Source organism: Marmota flaviventris, chromosome 8 (assembly GCF_047511675.1).
Source record: "Marmota flaviventris isolate mMarFla1 chromosome 8, mMarFla1.hap1, whole genome shotgun sequence".
NCBI lineage: Eukaryota > Metazoa > Chordata > Mammalia > Rodentia > Sciuridae > Marmota > Marmota flaviventris.
In genome coordinates, this window is record NC_092505.1 from 43,408,128 (window position 1) to 43,431,530 (window position 23,403).

Genomic DNA, 23,403 nt, shown 5'->3' on the forward strand with positions numbered 1-23,403 from the left:
CCACTTGAGATCCTAGATCTTACCTTAGACTGGGACTAAGGTAAGCGCGTACAGGGAGTGTGAAAAAGGACCCTGGACTCTGGGTCCTCCACACTCATTTCCACAAGGAGTGTCACATTTGGTGTGTCAGGATGTGAGTGTGGGAGAGAGTGGGGGAGGAGAGAGACATTGGAGGGAGGTGTACATCTCCCCATTGCTGGGGACTTTCTATGGTGCGATGGCCTTGGAGATGGCATGTCAAGATTGTTCAAAAACATGAGCAATGCAAACTTTTTGACCCAGTAATTTGATTTCTAAGACTGTATCTTAAGGAAATATTGATGAGTTTCCCCCAAAGATAAAGTTTCAAACGCTATTTGTAATTAGCACAACAAGAGTTGGAGATGACTTAAATGTCCAGGCTTTGGTGGGGTATCATTTAGCTATGTAGGGGGCCACAGATCATAGGGGATCCAGGGGTACATTCATGTCATGTAGCCATTAATATGACACTAAGAAGATTTTGTAATGACATGCACTAAACCATGGCTAGCTTTTCCACAATATTTCAAAAAAAAAAAAAAAAAAAAAACAATCTAGATAACAAAAAACAAGCAAAAACCAAACAAACAAAAAACCCCCCAACAAATCAGGAAAGGTATGTTATCTTTTTTTTTTTTTTCTTTAGTATTTTAAAGACTACTTATTTTAATTTTCTTATTTGTTCTAATTAGTTATACATAGCAGTAGAATGCATTTTAAAACCTCATACAGAAATGGAGTATATATTCTCGTTCTTTTGGTTGCACATGATGTAGAATCACACCAATCGTGTAGTCATATATGCACATAAGGTATTGATGTCTGATTCATTCTACTTTCTTTCCTACCCCACCTTCCTCCTCTCCTCCCTTCACTCCCCTCTGCCTAGTTCAAAGTGCCTTTGTTCTTCCCTAGCCCCTCTTTCCTTATTGTTAATTAGCATCCACATATCAGAGAAAACATTCAGCCTTTGTTTTTCTGGGGGGATTGGCTTATTTTGCTTAGCGTGATATTCTCCAGCTCCATCCATTTAGCGGCAAATGACATAATTTCATTCTTCTTTAAGGCTGAGTAAAACATTTTCTTCATACATTCATCTGTTGAAGGGCACCTAGGCTGATTCCATAGTTAGCTATTGTGAGTTTAGCTGCTGTAAACATTGATGTGGCTAATTTAAGAGCCTGCTGATTTTAAGTCCTTTGGGTATAAACCAAGGAGTGGGTTAGCTGGGTCAAATTATGGTTCCATTTTAAGTTTTCTGAAGAATCTCCACACTGCTTTCCATAATGGTTGTACCAATTTGTAGTCCCACCAACAATGTATGACTATACCATTTGTTGAATAGGCTATCTTTTTCCCCCCATATCCTTGCTAACAATTTATTGTTGCTTGTATTCTTTTTTTTTCCTTTTTCTTTTTGGGTACTGGGGACTGAACTCAGGAGTACTTGACCACTGAGCCACATCCCCAGCCCTTTTTTGTATTTTATTTAGAGACAGGGTCTCACTGAGTTGCTTAGTGCCTCGCCATTGCTGAGACTGGCTTTGAACTTGTGATTCTCCTGCCTCAGTCACTGGGATTACAGGCATATGGCACCAGCCTGGCTTGTTGCTTGTATTCTTGATAACTGCCATTCTGACTGGAGTGAGATGAAATCCTAGAGTAGTTTTAATTTGCATTTCCCTAATTGCTAGAGAAGTTGAACATTTTTTCATATATTTGTTGATTGATTATATTTCTTCAGTGAAGTGTCTGTTCAGTTCCTTAGCTCATTTATTGATTGGGTTCTTTATTTTTTTGGTGTCAAGTGTTTGAGTTCTTTATATATCTTGGATATTAATGCTCTATCTGAGTTATATGTGATAAAGATTTTCTCCCATTCTGTAGGCTCTCTCTTCACGTTATTGATTGCTTCCTTTGCCAGGAAGAAGCTTTTTAGTTTGAACCCATTGCATTTATTGATTCTTGATTTTACTTCTTGTGCTTTAGGAGTCTTGTTGAGGAAGTCAGATCCTAAGCCAACATGGGCCTACTTTTTCTTCTAGTAGGTAGAGGGTTTCTGGTCTGGTGCCTACATCTTTGATCCACTTTGAGTTGAGTTTTATGCAGGGTGAGAGATAGGGGTCTAATTCCATTTTGTTACATGTAGATTTCCAGTTTTCCCAGCACCATTTGTTGAGTAGGCTGTCTTTTCTCCAGTGAATATTTTTGGCATCATTGTCTGATATGAGGTAACCATACTTATATGGGTTTGTCTCTGTGTCTTTTATTCTGTACCATTGATCTATGTGTCTGTTTTGGTGCCAATACTATGCTGTTTTTGTTACCATGGCTCTGTAGTACACTTTAAGGTCTGTTATTGTGATGCTTCCTGCTTCTCTATTCTTGCTAAGGATTGCTTTGGCTATTCTGCATTTATTATTTTTCCAAATGAATTTCATGATTGCTTTTTCTAGTTCTGTGAAGAATGTCATTGGTATTTTAATAGGAATTGCATTAAATCTATATAACACTTTTGGCAGTATAACCATTTTGACAATATTAGTTCTGCCTATCCAGGAGCACGGGAGATCTTTCCATCTTTTAAGATCTTCTTCAGTTTCTTTCTTTAGAGTTCTGTAGTTTTCATTGTAGAAGTCTTTCACTTCTTTTGTTAGATTGATTCCCAAGAATTTTTTTTTTTGAGGTTATTATGAATGGGGCAGTTTTCCTAATTTCTCTTTCAGGGGATTCAACACTGATGTATAAGAATGTGTTTGATTTATGGGTATTGATTTTATATTCTGCTACTTTGCTGAATTCATTTATTAGTTTCAGAAGATTTTTGGTGGAATTTTTGTATCTTCTAAATATAACATTATGTCATTGGCAAATAGTGATAGTTTGAATTCTTTCTTTTCTATTTGTATCTCTTTAATTTCTTTCTTGTGTCTAATTGCACTGGCTAGAGTTTCAACTATGTTGAATAGAAGTGGTGAAAGAGGGCATCCTTGCCTTGTTCCAGTTTTTAGAGGGAATGCTTTCAAGTTTTCTGTTTAGACTGATGTTGGCTTTAGGTTTAGTATATATAGCTTTTACAGCATTAAGGTATATTCTTACTGTCCCTAGTTTTTCTAGTGTTTTGGAACATGAAGGAAGGCTGTATTTTGTCAAATGCTTTTTCTGCATCTATTGAGATGATCATATGATTCTTGTCTTTAAGTCTATTGATGTGATGAATTATGTTTATTGATTTCTATGTGTTGAACCAACCTTGCATCCCTGGGAGTTAACCCCGTTTGATCGCGGTATACTCTCTTTTAAATATATTTTTGTATGTGATTTGCCAGAATTTTATTGAATTTTTTTTTTGCATCTAGGTTCATCAGGGATATTGGTCTGAATTTTTCTTTCTTTGATATGTTTTTGTCTGGTTTTGGTGTCATTCTACTAGTCTCATAGAATGAGTTTGGAAGGGTTCCCTCCTTTTCTATTTCATGGGATAATTTGAAGAATTTTGGTGTTGTCATTGAAGGTCTTGCAATATTTGGCTGAGAATCCATCTGGTCCTGGGCTTTTCTGGATTGGTAGGCTTTTGAAGGAGTCTTCTATTTCATTGCTTGAGATTGACCTGTTTAAATTGTGTATGTCCTCCTGATTCAGTTTGGGTAGATCATATGTCTCTAGAAATTTGTTGATATCTTTGAGATTTTCTATTTTATTGGAGTATAAATTTTCAAAATAGTTTCTAATTGTCTTCTGTATTCAGCAGTGTCTATCGAGATATTTCAGTTTTCATCACAAATTTTAGTAATTTAAATTTTCTCTCCTCATCATTAGTATGGCTAAGAGTTTATCAATTTTAATTTTTCAAAGAACCAACTTTTTGTTTTGTCAATGTTTTTGAGTTTTTATTATTAAAAGGAGCTTCATTTTTTAAACTTAGCTGTCTGACTCTGTGCTTGTGCCTTCAACACTTTCACAATGATTTTCTGTTCCTCAATAAGGAAAGCACACTCGATCCTGTCATGGACACATTTAGCACACATGGAACATCCATAGGCCATGCTGACATGTAAAAATATGGAACACTTCACAAATTTGTGTGTCATCTTTGTGCAGGGGCCATGCTGATCTTTTCTGTATTGTTCCAATTTTAGTATATGTGCTGCCAAAGTAAGCACTGTCAATTTTTTAAATTGTTTCTTTTGTTTCAGTTTCATTGATTTCATTTCTGAATTATTTATTTCCTGTCTTCTACTGCTTTCAGTGTTGATTTGTTCCTCTTTTTTCTAGAGCTTTGAGAAGTAATGTTAGGTCATTCATTGGCTTACTATTCTTTCAATCAGTGAACTCAATGCAATGAACTTTCCTCTTAGCATTGCCTTCATAATGTCCCTGAGATTTTGATATGCTATTTTGGTGTTCTCATTTACCTCTAAGTATTTTTAAATTTCATCCCTGATTTCTTCTACTAACCATTTGTCATTCAGTAGCACATTATTTAGTCTTCAGGTGTTAAAGTAGCTCCTATTTTTTATTTATCATTGATTTCTAATTTCATTCCATTATGATCTGATAGAATACAGGGTATTATCTCTATTTTTTTTGGTATTTGCTAAGATTTTCTTTGTGGCATAAGATATGGCCTATTTTAGAGAAGGATCCATGTGCGGCTAAGCAGAAAGTGTATTCACTTGTTGATGGATGAAATAGTCTATGTATGTCTGGTAAGTCTAAATTATTGATTATATTATTTAGTTCTATAGTTTCTTTGTTTCGTTTTTGTTTGGAAGATCTTACTACTGAATAGATAGGTGTGTTAAAGTCAACCAGTATTACTGTGTTATGGTCTATTCGATTGAGAAGGGTTTGTTTGAGGCAGATAGATGCTTCATTGTTTGGGGTATAAATACTTAACGATTGTTATGTCTTGCTGACATATAATTCCTTTAAGCAGTATGAAATGTCCTTCTTTGTCTCTTATGATTAACTTTGGCTTGAAGTCTACTTTATCTGATATCACGGTGGAAACCCCTGCTTGTTTACGTGATCCATATGAGTGATGTGTTTTTCCCATCCTTTCACCTCCAGTCTGTGGGCGTCTTTGCCTATAGGTGAGTCTCTTGGAGAAAGCATGTTGTTGGGTCTTGTTTTTTAATCCAATCTGCCAGTCTATGTCTTTTGATTGATGAGTCTGGGCCATTAACATTTAAGGTTATTATTGAGAAAATGATTTGTATTCCCAATCACTTTGGTTTATTTCTGTTTTTTAATTTGACATAGTTTCTCCTTTGATTGAATATTCCTTTAGTGTAGTTCCTCTCTTTGCTATTTTTCACTGTTTTCCCCCATTTCATCCTCATGTAATATTTTGTTGAGAATGTTCTGTAGTGCAGGCTTTTTAGTTATGAATGCTTTTAACTTTTATTTATTGTGGAAGGTTTTTATTTCATCTTCAAATCTGAAGCTTAATTTTGCTGGGTATAAAATTCTTGGTTTGCATCCATTTTCTTTCAGAGTTTGATATATATTATTCTAGGACCTCCTAACTTTGAGGGTTAGCTGAGATCTGAATAGATCTATATGTAATTTGATTTTTTTTCTCTCTCAGCATTTACAATTCTATCCTTTTTCTGTATGAAAGTTATTTTCATTAGAATATATCTTGGTGTGGGTCTGCCTAATTTTGTACATTTGGGGTCCTGTAAGACTAAGATTCTTGTATTTGAATTTTTATTTTATTCTTTAGGTTTGGGAAAATTTCTGATATTATGTCATTGAAAATATTGTGCATTTCTTTTGGTTTGTATCTCTGCACATTCATCTAGCCCAATAAATCTTAAATTTGGTCTTTTCATGTTATCCCATAATTATTGGAAGTTCTGTTTATGGTTTTTTACAATTTTCTCTGCATGGCCAACTTTATTTTCAAGATCATATATTTTTATCTTCATTGCCTGAGGTTCTGTCTTCCAAGTGGTCTAGTCTGTGGGTGATACTTTCCATTGAATTTTTAATTTGATTTATTGATTCCTTCATTTTGTGTATTTCTGCTTGATTTCTTTTAGGAATCTCTATCTCTTTATTGAAGTGATCTTTTACCTCCTGAAGTTTACCTCTGATTTCACTCCTTACATTGTCCTTTACTTCAGGGATCAGTTTAACTATGTAAATTCTGTGCTCCTTCTCTCACATTTCTTCTACTGTGTTGTCAGTAGATTCTATTGTTGGAGCATCTAGATTTGTTTGGGATGCTTTGTTCCCTTGTTTTTTCATGTTGTTTGTGTGTCTTCCCATTTAGTGGTATGGATCTGAGGCAGTACAGTTTCTACCCTGTGGACTTCATAGTGTCCCTGAAGAACCTCACCTTTAAGGGGGAGAGCAATATTAACAGCACCCAATGCAAACTTATATAGCCTTAATCCAACTAGCTCCTGTAAAGACGTCTACAGTTTTGCTCATAATAAACAGACACAATGTGTTCAATTATTGTCTACAACATAAACAGTAAGTCTACTGAAAGGCTTTACAGTTTCAAATGGTGTACAGAGACAGAACATATGTGGTGTAGGATGTGATGTTTATGAGGGAGGAGAAGAGAAGGTAGAAGTAAAAATTTATGGTAGGAGTGAAGGAGGAATCAATAGAGGTTGGCTGTTAGCAGGAGAAAAGAGAAATAATTCAGGGAAATAGATAAGCGAGAGGGAAAATATATACAAAGTAAAAAAAAAAAAGGTAACAATATAAGAATACACAACAAAACTGTAATATACTATTCAAACATCCCAGTCCTCAATAAACTGATGCATACATATTTCTTGGTTTCAAAATGGTAGATACGTGAGAAAGAGGGGGAAAATATCTTGATGGAAAATTGAACAATCGTTTCTGTTGGCTTTCAAAAGTTTCACAGCTTCCCTTCTCTGCGGATAGGTGGGGTTGTCTGAAGTTTGGTGCTGGACTGGCTGGTTGGATGAACTTGTACCTTCTTCCAAACTTTCGACCTGTTGTAGCCAGCCCAGTCTGTCTCTATACACTCAAGGATTCTCTGAGCTGGGGAGAACCTGGCTCTCTTCAGCCTCTCCAATGTGTGCTCCTCCAGGGTGAAATGCCCCCAGTCTCCAGCCTTCCACAGGATTGCCAGACCCAGACTGGCCCATGCAGACCCAGCCACAAACTGAGGTATATGGGCTTTGGATTCCCCAGTCTCTGTTACACTGCTGTCCCAAGAGTTCAATGATGATCCAACTTGCAATCAGAGAGGCCACCAGGGATGTACTCACAGAAAGAAGCACATGTGAAAAAGCAGCAAGATGGCAGCCAGTAGCACACCCTGCAGAAAGACCCAGATGCAGCCAAACCCACAGGCACCCCAACACTGGACCTCCAGATCCTGGCCAGTGTCCCCAGACAGAGGCAGCTGAGCCCCAAGTTGGCAGCAGTGGCAAACCTGCAGGCACCATGGCCTTGGACCCCCAGGCCATGGCTGGTGTCCCAAGATGGAGGCAGCTACATGCAACCAAACCTGTAGGCATCCTGACAGTGGACCTCCAGGCCCTGGTCAGGTGGCTGCATTCTAAAGACATTTTAATTGAAATCATTTAAATGTTTCTTTAAATTCTTGAAAGCAACTGACATTTAATTTTATGATGATATTTAACAAGTTTTAAAACATACTTGTCTCAGTCCATCTGTCCTGCTATAACAAAATGCCATAACCTGGGGAGATATTTACCATCCTTAGCACCAAAACAAAACCAAAAAAAACCCAAATTGATTTCTCACAATTCTGGAGGCTGTGAGGTTCAAGATCAAATCACCAGCAGATCTGATGTCCAGGTAGAGGGACTGGTCCATTGAAAGCATCTTTTCACATGTTCTCACGTGGTGGAAGAGGTGAGGGGGTGACTGGGGACTCTTTTATGGTGACAGCAGTGCTATTTATTAGGGCTCTATGATTATGACCTTAGGACTTCCCTGTAGTTATCTTGGGTGTTGAGAATGGGTAACTTTTTCCCTTCTTTTCACTTAATTATATTCTCCAAAATGTATAAATGAAACTAATTTATTTGGCACAAGAAAAACAACAAGTACTTTAAAAACAAATGCTATCTATTCAGGTAGCTAATAATAATCTATGGACTGAAAATTTCGACTCAGTTGAAAATGCTTCCGAAATGAATTAGAAATTGCATTCACATTTGAAATAAGATAGACAAAATACTAGAGGTGGATGGAAGTCTGTGAGCAAACTATTTGATGCATCTCTTGATTGAAACCCACAAATCTGCAATGGTTAACCTAAATACAAGACTTGGGCTGGATCTGTAGTTTTCTTCCCACTAGTGGTAGTATCAGGATTCAGTGCCTGGAGTCGAGTCTGCTTTGCTTAATTTGCAACTCACAATGAAATCACAGAAGGGATGGCTGTGGGTGAAGAGATGGCTAGTTTGGGTCTTGGTAAGGAGACTGGCTTCTTTGGGTGAGGGATGTGGTTCTGTAAGGTGCTCTGAAGTGACCAGAATGCCCAGGGCTAGAGGAATTAGGGTGAGAGGAGCAAGGGTGCTCTCTGTCTTGTCATATATTATATTATTTATCTTATTATATTATATATCTTGTCATATATTATATATATCATATATAATATAATATATATTGTCATAATATATGACAATATATGTCATATATTGACATATATGCTTCTGGTACTCAGCCTGCAACTTTGCTCTGTTTTTGTCCCCTGCAGGCACGGGTAGAGCCAGTTGTGCAGAGCTCTGCAGCGAGCAGCCCAGAAAGAAGCAATGGGTACCATGGAACCCAGCTGAAATGAACTGCTCCTTTGAGTCTGTCCCAAGCCTTGGTGCCAAGTTTTCATCCTAGTGCTGAGGTAAGAACCCTTGAATCCTTGCTTGGGGAAAGAGACAGCAGAATTCCTCTTTGCAGAAGGGGAGAAGGAAATGCCCTCTTCTAAGGCTCAGAAACAAGGAGCAGTTGCTTGTGGTTCAAACCATGTGCTTCCACCTGAGCTCATCTGGGAGGCAAGGTTATTTGAAGGCAGAATGACATCTAGATAAGGAGTTGTATTTTCTTGGTTGCTGATGAAATTTGAACTCCAAAGAGAATTAATTTATCTTCCAGGTAAGACTGCACCAGATTCAGGTGCATGCTTAGGTGCACCTGTCCTTCCCTGCAAGGGAAGTAAGCTCTTAGGAAACACACACACACACACACACACACACACACTCACACACCAGCCTGAGGGAGACAGAGTGACATAAATTATGCATTTCATTCCAGTAAATCTATAAAAAAATTAACTATTAACCTGGATATGTTCTGAGTATAAAAGTAAAATGTGGACATTTGGAAAAATATTAATGTGGAAGAAAATAAACATGTAAAATTCTACTGGTGTTACCAAACCTTCAGGTCATTTTCTATTAAGATTACTCTTAAGTTTGCACAAGATGCTGCTTCCTTCTGCAGGGAGATAGAAAGATGTGGCAGAAAGAACACTGAATGAGGAGCCTGAATGAGGAGCCAGACCTTGCCTCCAGTCTGGAATCTTTCCAGAGCTGATTTTTTTAAGTATCCAGGAATTTTACAAGATGGTTGTTAACAATTGTTAGAAAAAATGTTGGTGGTTTGAAATTGGCCATGGTGGGAAAATGTATGCCACAAAAGTTAGCAAATTTTACAATTTTTTTTTACTATATTTTCACTTCTTTTTTTTAAATTAATTTTTAAATTTATATATGACATCAGAATGCATTACAATTCTTATTACACACATAGAGCACAATTTTTCATATCTCTGGTTGTATGCAAAGTATATTCACACCAATTCATGTCTTCATACACGTACTTTGGATAATAATGTCTATCACATTCCACCATCATTTCTAAACCCATGCCCCCTCCCTTCCCCTCCCACCCCTCTGACCTATCTAGAGTTCCTCTATTCCTCCCACGTTCCCCCTCCCTACCCCACTATGAATCAGCTTCCTTATATTAGAGAAAACATTCAGCATTTGGTTTTTGGGGATTGGCTGACTTCACTTAGCATTATCTTCTTCAACACCATCCATTTACCTGCAAATGCCATGATTTTATTCTCTTTTATTGCTGAATAATATTCCATTGTGTATATGTGCCACATTTTTTTTTTTTTATCCATTCATCTACTGAAGGGCATCTAGGTTGGCTCTACAGTTTAGCTATTGTGAACTGTGCTGCTATAAACATTGATGTGGCTGTGTCCCTGTAGTATGCTGTTTTTAAGTCCTTTGGGCAAACGGGGCTTTTTGTTTTGGAAATTTGGATTGCAACAGTTCCTCACTGGTTCCAGTGGCTACTCTACCATCATGCAAGTTACTCCATCTGTGTGTCCCCCCTCCCCCCCACTTTTTTTTTCTCATTTGTGCACAGCAGGTGTTCAATAAACATTAGCTGCATGGATCAATGGGAGTGATATTTCTGTCCTTGTTATCTCCTAAGATACCTTGTTATCTCCATAAGAAAATGAAAATGAATGTCTTGCATGCATGCCATGAGGCTCTCTGCCCATGTGGGGAGGGGCACAGTGAATTGGGAAACCTTAGGGCTATTGATGGAGAGAAGTTGGCTGTGTTTCCTCCTGTGACTCTCACTTCTGGGGGGTTCTGTGAATTACTGACATCCTTTCATAAAAGGCAGATAAAACCTCCATTTATTAACTAACATCTGGGGCACATTTCCTTCCTAAAAAAAGTCAAGAAGCCAGTCAGAGAAGTGTGAATAGGAAGCCTCAGGATACAGAATGTGAGAGCCAGGAAGAAAATCAGCTTTTGACTCATAATCTCTACTGGGGGAGGGTGTGATGGGGACTTCCTGCCAAATGTGAAATTTCAACAAAAGCCTCTTTCTTCAAGGCCCTGCTGTGGCAGCCGATTAGAGTTTATTAAATTAGCATAATAGAGTCTCAGCCTCTTTCCTCCCTCCTGCATGTGTCCTGAAGGAGGGGACAGAGGAAAGGGTGAGACATCAATTAAGCACCAGTTTGTCTTCCTGAATTGTAGGTTCAGAATATTTAAAAGGTGAAAAGCACTGTAGCTGTGGCCATGTGGCCCCACACCTTCATTTTCAGAAACCATGTCACAAAAAAGCTGTTGGTGGTCCCGGCCTGAGCCCAGGCTGGGGGTGGGGCACTGCTCTGAGGCTACTGACCACACTACTGAGCCTTTACTTATACCTGGCAAGGGCTGGGTCTCCAGGTGCCAACCCTGCCTCTACCCTCTCCAGGCCTTCTCTCGTATCTGCTGCCACAGCCCCAGTGCACTGTGTGAGGTACTCTCTGGTAGGATTAAGAGTGGAACCCGTTAAAAAGATCTTACATTTATGAGGAAGAGAAGGGAAAGGTATCTTTTGAACTCATGGTGGTTCCAGGCACTGTGTCCTGTGCTCTGTCTACCTTATCTCTTTAAATTTTACAACAGTACTTATCCCCAGCCTTTATCCTCTCTCCTGCATGTGTCCTAAAGGAGGGGATGGAGCATCCATCCCCATGTCTCAGATGTAGAAATTGAGTCTCGGGGTGGTAGGTAAAGAGACTTGCCCAAGATATCACAGCCCATAAGCAACAGAGATATAAAATTAAGCTTGTTTCTGACCTCCTCAGCTTCTCAAAACTAGTGAGTGCTTTTCACAGCAAATAGAGGCCCACACAGGATTTCCAAGTTCTAAACCCAGTTCCAAAAGGCAGAGTCTCTCCCCTCGGGGAGCATTGGTCCATCTCTCTACAGCCAGGTGAACAGCTGCAGTCCAAAGTGCTTGAAGCTTTGAAAAATGCTGCACTGTTCCTTATAATCCCAAGGGCTCAAGATAACACCAGAGCTGAGAGCATCCACAGAGCCCTACGGCCCAGTCCACTTGTTCTTCTGATGCCCTAGGAGGGGCATGATGCCCGTGATCCCCCAGCTCTCCCAGCCAGTTAGCGACAGGGGCTTCTCAGACTCAGGACTCTCAGAACAGTTTCCAGGAAACACACCGAGATGAGCATGTTTGGCTTTTCCTCCACGGCTGGGTAAGAGAGTACTCCTTTGGCAAGATGGATTTATTTCAGTTCCATAGATATTTACTGAGTGCCTGCTGTGTGTCCAGCTGAATATTTCAGCCTATTTGGGCAAGAAATTTTGGCCCACATTTGGGCAACTGATCTGACAAGGGGCAAGGAGAGGAGGTTCCCTGCATTAAGACTGCACAGGACATGGCTTCTCCTTCCCCTTCCTCCTGCAACCACACACTTCCCGATTGTCTTTCAATAACTCTAAAGGGCAAATTCTGTCTTATGTTGTTGTGAATTACTGACACCTTTTCATAAAGGTGGATAAAAGCCCTTCATTTACTGACCAATATCTGGGGCACATTTCTTTCCTGGAAGATTCCAAGAAGTTGGTCAGAGATGTGTGAAAAGGAAGCCTCAGTGATATTGGACTTTTAGTGCTCAACCTGTGAACTGGAAAATAGTAGAACATGGGCGAGGGTTTTGGAAGATCCTCACGGAGGGCAGGACTGAAGCTCTTCTCAGTGCAGGTGCATGTTCTGCCCTGGAGCGGGGCCTAATGGGGTTGCTAAGTGCAGGTTCATGGATAATCGAGAATCCTTTTCATCAGTGGCATCTGATCAACTTCAGAAAATGGAGAAGCTCAATTCTGCAGAGGATGGAGTTAGGGCTGAGAGAGTTCCTTGGAAGGCTGGCTGGTTAGCCTTCCCCTCCTTTCTGTGAGAAGTGGAGATCCAGAAAGCGGAAGGGCTTTGTTTATCACACAAGTGGAACTGGATGGAGTCTGTTCCCTTGAGTGGTCAGGATCCGGCCTCACACCAGACCACTCTGGCTTCTAGGGAAGGCTGCCCTGGGAGCAAGCCCAGCCCACATCCTGCCTTAGTCTGTCTGTTCCAGAAGACTTGACTGTGGGGGGCATTTGCGGCAATGACAACCTGGGATGGGGAAGGTGTCATCTCAGTGACGCAGAGATGGGCAGCCTCAACCCCATCACCTTCCTTCTTTCACATCCTCCTTAGGCCAGAGAACTATGGCTTGTGACTACAGGCTGGGGATTTGGCACTGTAGAGAGGCTATTCGAATATAGGGTAAAGTGCCCAGTTTTGAAGATGTTTAACCCAGATTTGAGCCTGACCAGGACCACCCAGGCTTTCTGACCTGATTCCTCATCTGTAAAATGGGCTGAATTCATAATAATTTCTATAAAGTTTTTCCCCACAAAGCAGATGCCTATTAAATGGTACCCATTATTATTTTTCATGCATCTTTACTGAAGTTTAATGACAAATCAAAACCTTCACATATTTAAATTGCACAACAAGTTTTGACATATATATATACACACTCAGATTATTCCCATAATCATGTTGATGAACATAACCACTACCCCACCCCCAGTGTCCACCCTCAGGTATCCCTCCCTTCTGCCCCTTTCTATTACCTTCCTCCTTCCCCTAATAGCCACTAATCTGCTTTCTATTACTATAGATTAGTCTACATTTTCTAGAACTTTATGGAAGTGGAATTATACAGCATGCACCCCTCTTTCACGCAGCATAATTATTTGATATCCATTTATGTTGTTGGATGTATCATTAGTTTGTTTCTTTGTTGCTAAATAGTATCTGATGGTAGGGATGTACTGCAATCTAGCCATTCATCTGTTGATAAATATTTGGGTGGTTTTCAGTTTGGGACTCTTAAAATCAAGCCACTAAGCATGTGTAAAAAAAAAAATTGTGGAGACATGCATTCATTTCTCGTGAATGAAACACCTGGAAGTAGAGAATGGCTGTGTATTCTCTTAGTCTTTTGAGAAGCTGCCAGATGGTTTTCTGGAGCTGCTGTGCCATTTTACATTGCCACCTGTGGTGCATTAGAGTTCCAAGTGCTTTGCTTCCTTGCCAACATTTGGTATGGTGGGTCTTTAATTTTAGTGACTCTAATAGGTATATGGGGATTTCTCACTGTGGTTGTATTTGCGTTTCCCTGGAGACTGATGATGTTGAACACCTTTTCATGTGCTTATTTGCTATCTACATATCTCATTATGTGAAATGTTCACTCAGATCTTTTGTCTTTTTTTTTTCTTTAAATTAGGTTGATTGTCTTTTTATGATTGAATTGTAAGAGCTCCTTATGTATCCTACAAACAAGGCCTTTGTTGGATATATTTTGCAAGTATTTTCTGAAAATCCATGCCTTGGGCGTAGCAGGAGATGGAAGTAAAGATACTCATAATTATAATCTAGTTGAATAAGTACTGTGCACAGAAATGATAGAAGGAGAGTACTCATTTTAAAGTGAGAAGTTTACTGGGGGAGAAGATATGGATCTTAAAATTAAAAGTTAGTGGGGGTGGGGTGGGTGGAAGGGCAACTTAGGTAAAAATTTGTAGGTGCAAATGCACAGATATAAGAAATGTCACGGTACCTGCAAAACTAAGAATAATTGATCTGGTTGGAACATTGGGATTTTGGAGCAGAAGGATATAATTCCAGCTCCCCTACTTCCTGAATGTGCACCTCTTTCTTTTTTTTTTTTAATTAAAAGGTTTTTATTCTGAAACAATTTACGATTCCCAGAAAATTACAAAGGTAGCACAGAGAGGTAACATAGCCTTCATTTAGTTTCTTCCAGTGATTTCATCTTATATAATTGCAGTACGATATGAAAACCAGGAATCTGAAATGAGTGCAACGGGTGGACACAGTTTTGTGTCATTTTCTCTGAATAGATAAATGTAGCCACCAGTGTCATCAAGATACAGAGCTGTTGTGTTACCACAAAGGTCTCGCCTGTGCTTCTCTTTTTATCATCACAGTGGCTCCTCCCTTCATTTTAGTCTGGAGAATGTTGTCATTTGGAGACTGTTCTGTAAACAGAATTATATAATATGTTATCTTTTGAGTTGCTTGTTTGGCTCCCATCGTAATGCCCTGCAGGTCCACCAAGGTTATTGAGGGTGTTAGCAGTTTGTTTGTTTGTTTGTTTGTTTGTTTTTGGTGTTAGCTCTTTTTTATGGTTGAATACAGCTCCCTGGCAGGGACATACCCATTTAACTGTTCATCCATTGAAGGATATTTTGGCTGTTTCCTGATTTTGGCTATTACAAATAAAGCTGATATGAACATCTCTGTACAGGTTTTTGTGCAGGCATAAATCTGTTACTCTGGGATAAATGCTCAAGAGTGCAATTGCTGAGTTTTAGTTTTCCAAATAACTGCCCCAATATTCCGTAGTGTGGCTATACCATTTGCCATTCCCATGGCAATGGGATCCACTTCCTCCCTGTCCTTGCCAGCATTTGGTGGTTATCATTTTTGTTTTTTAACTTCAGCTGTTCTAAGAGTTGTGTAGTGATTGCTTATTGTGGTCCTAATTCATGTTTTCCTAGGGGCTGGCTGTGTGGCTGTCTTTCTGTCCCCCAGGTCTGGCTGCCTGAATCGAAACTCCCAACTGTATTTCTTGGGTGTTTGAAGCAAAGGATCTGTGCTGATCATCCTCTTCCACCCTTTCCAGAGCTGCCCCAGAGTCTGACTTTCTTACTCTTTGACCCAGGGGGCCAATTATGGGAGATCCTTCTTCATTGTTCTGGGTGACCCAGGAAAGATGTTTCCCAGAGCTGTGTATTTTTCCAGGGAGGATTGGTTGTTCACAGTTGAGCAAACAACCTGTAACTGCTGACATTTTACTGTGCTCCCCACCCTATCCCTCCCTGGAGCTATTGTGCCAACATCTGTACTTACTGGCAGCTGAGATGAAGAAACACCACTGGAGTTGGCCCAGGAGGACCGTTTTCTCAGTATTTGGAGTTCTGACAGTGCCAAGGACAGCTGCCCTGGCCTCAGGCCCTCCCTGAATTCAGCATCTTCTACTCTTTCTGTTTGTAGATGGAGAGAAAGCTTCAAAGCACTGGAAAAAGAGTGATTACAGCTAATTATTACAGTGCACTGCTTATGTGCTGCGTGCTAAGTGTTCAAACTATATTCATTCATTTAATTTCTACAACAATCCCAAGAGTTAGGCACTATTTAATCTTCATTTTATAATAGAGGAAACACAGGGACACAGAGCAGTCTGATGGCTAGGAAGCTGACATTGGAATGTAAGCAGTATGACAATCACGTCTGTTTCCATGATAGGCTATCCTGCCTGAATACTGCTGGTACTGGGGAGAACTTCATGTGGCCTAGAACTTGCTCTGTGAACCCGAAGGGCCTCAGGGTCTCCCCTAAGGAATACATCGGAGAACAGAATTTTTCATGAGTTTTTTTTTTTTTTCTTTCTGGAGCAGGAGCAGTTTGGGATGTTGGAATAGAATACGGAGCAGGTGGGAAGCGAATGCATTTCTAGGGAGAATGGGGAGTTCCTTGGAGTTGTGTGCCGGGCATAGGGCACCCAGGTGTGAGTGGATCTTGGATTCTGAGTCCTCACAGTGATGATTGGTCTGTTTCCTGAGCCTATTGTACACTCACACGGTCTCACGTGTGATGTAGGAAACTGCTGGAGGAGTATGGTGCATGGGCCCTTGACCCTGGGGACCGAACAAGGTTGCTCTAGCTTTCAGGTTCTCCACCACTGGCCTGCGCAGGGCTAACCTTGACAGTGCACTGGAGGTTCTCACCAATCCCATCCTACCAATGTGCATCAGGCATGGCTGGAAAAGAATGTGGGCTTTCTACCCGGATGGATCTGGGGTTTAGTTTCAGAGCTTTGGTGTCTGAACATGTGAGCAGGGCAATAATAGTATGGGGCTTATAAGCTGTTATGAGGGCTAAGTGGAGTGGTGTAGTGAAGTGCCTTAGGGAGTGTTGGCTCACTTCCGGGGGCAATGCTGCATTGAATGAAAACTGGATGTGCATCCCTCACCCAAGTTCAGTCAGTAAGAATGTTCATTCACTCATTCAATGATAAATGAGCACCTGCTATGTGCTTCAGTGCTACGCACTGTGAACACATGAGCCATGGTCTTTTGCCTCACATAATATGTGGTCTAAAGGGAGACAAATATTAATTAAATAACATAATCAAATGTAAAAGCATGAATAGGAGGGGGTGGTCATCACGCAGGAAGCTTTGTGATGCTGTGTGAATGAACCTACCATCTTCCCCAGGAAGTGATTCTGACCTGGGGTTTGCTTCTTTGGCTTTGGACAGTTGATAAAGTCAATGTGAAACTCTCAGCTGGGGTCCCTTTACCTTAGGCCACATCCTGATTATAGGCTGACCCAATGCCTGGCCACCCTGGGGCTCTCCCTTATCAACCCAAACTGCTCCACTCTTCACTCTCATCCAGCTTTTCCTAGCTGCTGCTGGACCCAGGGGGACTAGTGGGAGCCTGACCCTGACTCTGAGCCTCCACCTTGTGGATCTGTGGGTTTGTTTTTTTTTGGGGGGGGGGGCACCAGGGATTGAACTCAGGGGCACTGGACCACTGAGCCACATCCCCAGCCCTTTTTTGTATTTTACTTAGAGACAGGGTCTCACTGAGTTGCTTAGCACCACACTGTTGCTGAGGCTGGCTTTGAACTCGAGATCCTCCTGTCTCTGCCTCCCGAGCCACTGGGATTACAGGCATTTGCCACTGTGCTTGGCTATCTGTGGGGCTTTTTGTTGTTTTTGAGTGTGCTCGTGACAGTCACTTTATCACTTAGCTGAATATAGATAGCCACCTTGATGGTTTGATCATCATATGGTCCCTTAAAACAACTTATTTGATGGCAAATTTATATTTCATGAAATTAATCTATATGAAGAGAACTTAGTGATTTTTTAAAAAGTAAATTTATATACTGAATTGTGCAACTATTACCACAGTGTTTGGAACATTGCCATTGTTAATTGGGTCGTCTTTACATGCAAATTACAAGAGAATTATTTGTGTTTTTATGGGATTAGTTCTGTGCTTCCAGCAGAAGGATCTCATTAATCAATTAATCCAATTAGTATTTTTTGAACTTCTGCTGGAGCCTATAGCTGGGTGCAAAGGGAATAAATAACTGCCTGTGGACAGTGTTGAACATAGCTTACTGCATGAATGGAGTTCATAAGCTGCAGGGCAGGTATTTGTTTTCTACGCTGTGACTCGTACTGGAAGATTTGTCAAGGGACTTGCTTTTGCAATAGCGGTGTGGCACTGAATTATTGGCCCAGCAGATAGAACAAAGTGCTCTCCAACCTCTGCAGACAGTGCTAGACTTTGGAAGGCCTAGATACAGGATCTTGGAAGGAAGGAGACAGGGTATGCGCTTGGCTATGCCTGGGTTTGACAGGTAAAATTGAGGTGAGGAAGGAAAGAGTATGAGCTTGTCATGGCAGTTGTCCTGGTGAGTTCAAGGGATACTAGAGGTGGCCTAGAGTTCAAGGGTATGGTCAAGTACGTTGGGTATTGCGGGGAGGCTGGACAGTGGGTGGGAGGACAGTTTCATATACTAGATGGAGGGATTTAGGTTTAGTGGGGTAAACCTAGAAGATGCTGTTTTAAGTCTGAGGAGGGGCTGGATCGTTTGGAGCTGGACTCCAGGAGATTCATTTTGCATGAGGAAAGAGATTAGAAGCTGGAGATGGGTCAGGAAGCTGTTGTGAGGGTCCTAATTTTAGGTGATGTGGATTGGACTTAGGTAGGAGCAGTAGAGAAAAAAGAGGAGTGGTGAGGGGAATAAATCTTCTCTCTGCCCCCAGCCTCTTCTCCCGGAGGCCCTGCCTGCCCTTTCCATCTGCCTGTTGCATTTGAACCCATCCTTCCAAATCTGTGTGTCCCCCTGCCTTGCCGGATTCCCTCTTACATCCACTTTTCCTCTCCTAGTCCTTCTCCTGTTGCCCAGGAGGAAGGAGAGGGGACAGGAAGATGCAGAACACTGTCCCTACGAAAAGCAGTGCCTGGTAGACAGTGCACAGAGGTTTCCAGCAGAGGTGGCTGGTAGTTTCCATGCTGCAGAGTTGAGCAAGGCCAGGCCTGAAGGAGTGGAGCATTCATGGTGGGGACCAGTGCAAATTAAGTGGGGTCCTGTGCCTGGACACCAGCTCTGTGAGTACCTCCTTGCCTTTTGTGCCCTGTTCACCTCCCTTGCCTCACTCTGGTCCTAGCACAGTTAAATCCAACCTGCCATCTTACCATAGAGAATTCTGAGGCCCCAAGAAATGCCTGATGGTCCAAGACCACATGGTGAGATATGACCTTCTAGGTCTTCCTGTGCTTTCCTTTGATTTATCATCTTCATTTGTTTGACATGTCCTTTCTTTTAATTTTTTTTTTGTAGTTGTAGATGGGCAGACTATCTTTATTTTTATTTGTATGTGGTGCTAAGGATTGAACCCAGTGCATTGCAGATCCTAGGCAAGCTCTCTGCCACTGTGCTACAACCTCAGCCCCTGATATCCCCTTTCTATTCCTGTCTCTGACTTCCCCAAGAATGGAAGGACAGTAGCTTGACAATGTCTGATCTGTCACTGAAGATCAAGGTCTAATTCTGAGAAATCCATTTGTTGAGTGGCTACTACTACCAAGCCAACTTGTTTCATTAAGTTTGTGAAAGAACCTTTCAAAATAAGTATCATTATCTCATTTTCCTGATGGGGAAACAGGCTTGGAGAGACCAAAGGGCTTGCTTAAAGGTACATAGTTACTAATGGTGCTGTGGGATCCAAAGCCTGTGTCCTTCCTGCAACACCAGACTTTGCTTCAGTCCAGCCATAGTTATGCCTCACTGCTGAGTTCTTAAGGGCTATAACAGTATGAGCAAAGAAGACACAAATTTTGCCACCCTTTTGTCCCCTGCTTGTGAAGGGAGACACACCTATTCTTTATAAGTGTCCTGTCCCAGGTGTCTCACATCAGCCTTCAGTGGTGATCGGTTATTGTCCACATGAAATCCATGACTCAATTAATCGCCAGACCAACCGTCACAAGGACCTCTTCCTCTCTGCTCCTGAGTCTTTAAGCTGCCACTGGCAAACAGTTCATTCTGCAAAGAATGTGACCGTGCCTCCTTCCCCCACTGTGTCCCCCTCATTTCTTCACACTATTACTATGACTGCCATTGCCTCCCCCAACCTCGCCCCTAGCAGAACTCTGATTCACTTCTACCATTTCGCCCTGGTCAAGGCGAGCTATTTTGGCTTCCTCTGCCCTGAGTCCCACAGAGAATTTGGACTCAGTGTTTTCACTTGTCATTTTAGACTGTTTGCCAGAGTTTGCGGAAAAAGGCTTCTATTATTAATGCCCTTGCTGGGAACAGCTGCGCCCTGCCAGGTTGTCATGTGAGACCTTTGAAAGGCCAGAGCTACAAGGCCCACAGCTCTCTTGGTCCCACTGGGTCAGGTGGAAATGTGATCCCATAAACTGCAAATGGCCAAGGAGGCCGAAAGCGCCTGGAAGGGATTGAGCAGAGTCTCCCGTAGACAAAGAGCCCTGGGAGCCTGAGCGTCACTGGAGGTCCCAGCCCACCCTGGGCCATTATTTTTGAAGTCCTTTAGTCTGAAGTTTCCCGCCAACATAAAAATGAAAATATTGGCAATCACTTTAGTAGGAGAGAGCCCTAATTCCTTACAGTGGATGCTATCCCCACCACTTGAAATAACTTAGATTTAACCCTCAAAGCAAGGCTTTGCCATGGGTAGAGCCCCTTGTCACTTCAGTGGGCAAGAAAACAGCCACAGAGAGGTGAAGTGAATCATCCAAGGTCATGAGTAAAGGAAGTAAAGGGCAGAGATGGAACTCGAACCCAAGTCTGTCTAGTTGAAAGCTCATGCTCCTTTCAGGATGTTGTGAGGCACTAGACATGATATAGTGGTTCTCAGTTTATCCTTGTAGTTGGTCCCAGCTCCTCTCCTCTCATCCTGTCTCTCTCCATGTCTTAATATTTTGGGGAGCCTGGTATTCCCATGGGGACTTAATCAGAGTTTAGTATTAGCTGGGCCAGGGTAATGGGGTGGACAGTGGGGTACCGGTCAGGAGTGAGGGAAGATGGGGTCTGGCACCTCACTCCCTGTCAACTGAAATGGCCCCTCTTCACCTCTTCATGCCCCATCAAAACTCCTGTTTCATTTTAGGCGTTCACTATGAAGTTTAGAGAAAGCAGTGTTACCTGCTTACTTAGAAAACTTCTAGAGCCCCAGTTTCTTGCAGGATAAATTGGAGCTAGACACACTCATGCCTAGAGTAGGTGAAGCCATCTCCCATTCCACTGGCCCTCATATACTCACCCCACTTGCTGCTTCTCGCCATCCCTGAGCATAACAGGTCACTTTCACGGCTGATTCTTTGCCTGCTGTGCGCTCAGTGGGGATTCCTTGATCTACTAGGTGAACTTTTCTCCATCTTTCAAAACCCAGGATGAACTTCACCTTTTCTGACTTCCTGTAGCCGAGTTGGAACACCTTGGCCCTTAGTTCTTAATGCCTTACAGTTTTCCACCCATTGGTTTATGATCTTTCTTTCCCCTAAACCTTCGGTCACAGTGCATCACCTATATTTGGGGGCCTATCTATGTGAGTGAATGAATGAGGGCTAATAAAACAAACCATGTTCTAAAGTATGAGTCATGGGTGGATTACTTTACCCAAAATATTAGGTTAGAGGAATTTAGAGGAAGGAGAGGTAATAGGCTAAAAGTTAATTGACAGGTGGGTCAGGCACTGGGCAGACAGCAGGATTGCAAATGAGCCCAGAACAGAGTGCAAGAGGGTCCCAGAAAGGCAAAGTAACTAGAGAGACCTTATTGGGGAGTGAAGCACAGGCACTCCTTGTTCCTCAGGCAAGACTCTCCAACTCTGTGTCTGGCCTGCCTCCCAGAAGAGGAGCTCCATGGGGCAGGGCAGGGTAGGACCTCCAGAAAGAGTGGGGATTCTGTAAGGAAGTGGGCAATGGCTGTACAGAACAGGAGTAAAAGCAGAGGCTGGAGGAAGTCCAAGGCAAACTTTCTTTTCTTGCTGTGGTGCTCATGGGAATCCTGCTGGTTGGAGCTCCTGCCTAGTGGCAGCTCCCAAGGATGCAACAGGAGCTGGGTCCCAGCAGGAATTGGGACCTAAGAGCTGAATACATATGTCATTCTGTGCCACAGGTCCTCCTTCTTATGAGAAGTTGCTAGGTTTAGTTCCTTAGTGCTTTGGAGATGGCTAGTTTAAATCCTGAGCTTAGGCACTCTAATTAGAAGTTGTGTGGCACTGATAAAAATAATAGGGATGTTATAAGGTCATTAAGATCAGGGATGATGATGATTTCTGTTGAGAGCTTTTCACATGCCAGGTATTATATAAAGTGGCTTGTGACCATTATCTCCCTTATTCCCCCCGAATGCCCTCCTATCAATAGATGCTGTTCTTATTCTGAAATCACAGATATATAGCTGAGTTTCAGGGACGTTAAGTTGCTGAGGTCATGTAGTGAATAAATGATGGAATCAGGTTGTGACTTTACTACTGTGCCATTGACCCTGATTTGCCTGACCCCATGAATCACCTAGGTCTCTTGTCAAAAGAGCAATTCCCAGGCATAGTCTCAGATTGTGTTTGAGCCCAACTGAGGTGGGGCCTGGGTGCAGTAGATATAATAGGCAGCCTGGGTGATAATCGAATCCGGCAAGTTTTGGAAACAGTTTTGTGATTTCTTGCCTGTGAAGTATGGCTCAATAAATGTTAGCTGTTATGACATAAGTGTATCATTGTAAAAGGATATTCATCTTTTTAATTCTTATCAGTCCTTGAATCAGATCTCAAAGATTGGAGTCAAGAGGAAGTAGACTCTGGATGAGTGAATTGACATTCTGAAGAGCTCAACCCAGAACCACCTGCAAATAAAATGAGCTGTCTTTAAAAGTGTTTAAGCAGTTGATGCTACAATGAGCTGGGTGTGATGGTGGAGCTGTTGGTTCTTATGGACCTGTGCTCAGTGTTTATTCTATGCATGCTTCAGGGGACATTCCTATACCCAAGAAGTCTTGGGGTGTGCTAATATTCTAGAAGAGTTGAGTGGAGCAGGATGCAAAGTAAGGAATGATTGCAGTTCTAGGAGAGACAGAAGGAAGGGAATGTGAAAGAAAAAAAAACTTATTGGAGCAAAGAATGATTTGTGAATTGGGCAACACTGAGAAAGAGAAGTTTAGAAGATGAGCTCTCTGCAGAAGTGAGTTCTCTGCACAGTGTGCTCTCTGCACAGTGTGGGCACTGAGCTTTTATAGGCTTCAAGGCAGAAAGAAAAAGAAACCATATTTGATTAGCTGAAATAGAAAGACCTTGTTTGGAGGTTAGTAGGTAGCTTCTGATTGGGAAAGCCTCATGGTTCAGTTGACTGTTTGCATTGAATCGGTTGTCGGTTTGCTTACATAAGATCTCCAGTCATGGAAATAAACAATGTCAGG

At 41.7% G+C, this 23,403-nt stretch overlaps 1 protein-coding gene and 1 non-coding gene across 5 annotated transcripts in view; one reads left to right on the forward strand and one right to left on the reverse strand.

Moving 5' to 3' along the window:
- St6gal1 (ST6 beta-galactoside alpha-2,6-sialyltransferase 1) overlaps positions 1 to 23,403 on the forward strand; it is a 142,933-nt gene that overhangs the window by 27,952 nt on the left and 91,578 nt on the right. For all 4 annotated transcript variants that reach the window (XM_071615165.1, XM_027951428.3, XM_027951430.2 and 1 more), the window contains exon 2: positions 8,750 to 8,890. The gene's annotated coding sequence lies outside the window, so the exon portion shown is untranslated. The remainder of the gene's footprint in view (positions 1 to 8,749; positions 8,891 to 23,403) is intronic.
- Positions 4,078 to 4,184, reverse strand: LOC114105201 (U6 spliceosomal RNA). The gene has a single exon (XR_003584969.2). It is a non-coding gene; the product is annotated as a U6 spliceosomal RNA (small nuclear RNA).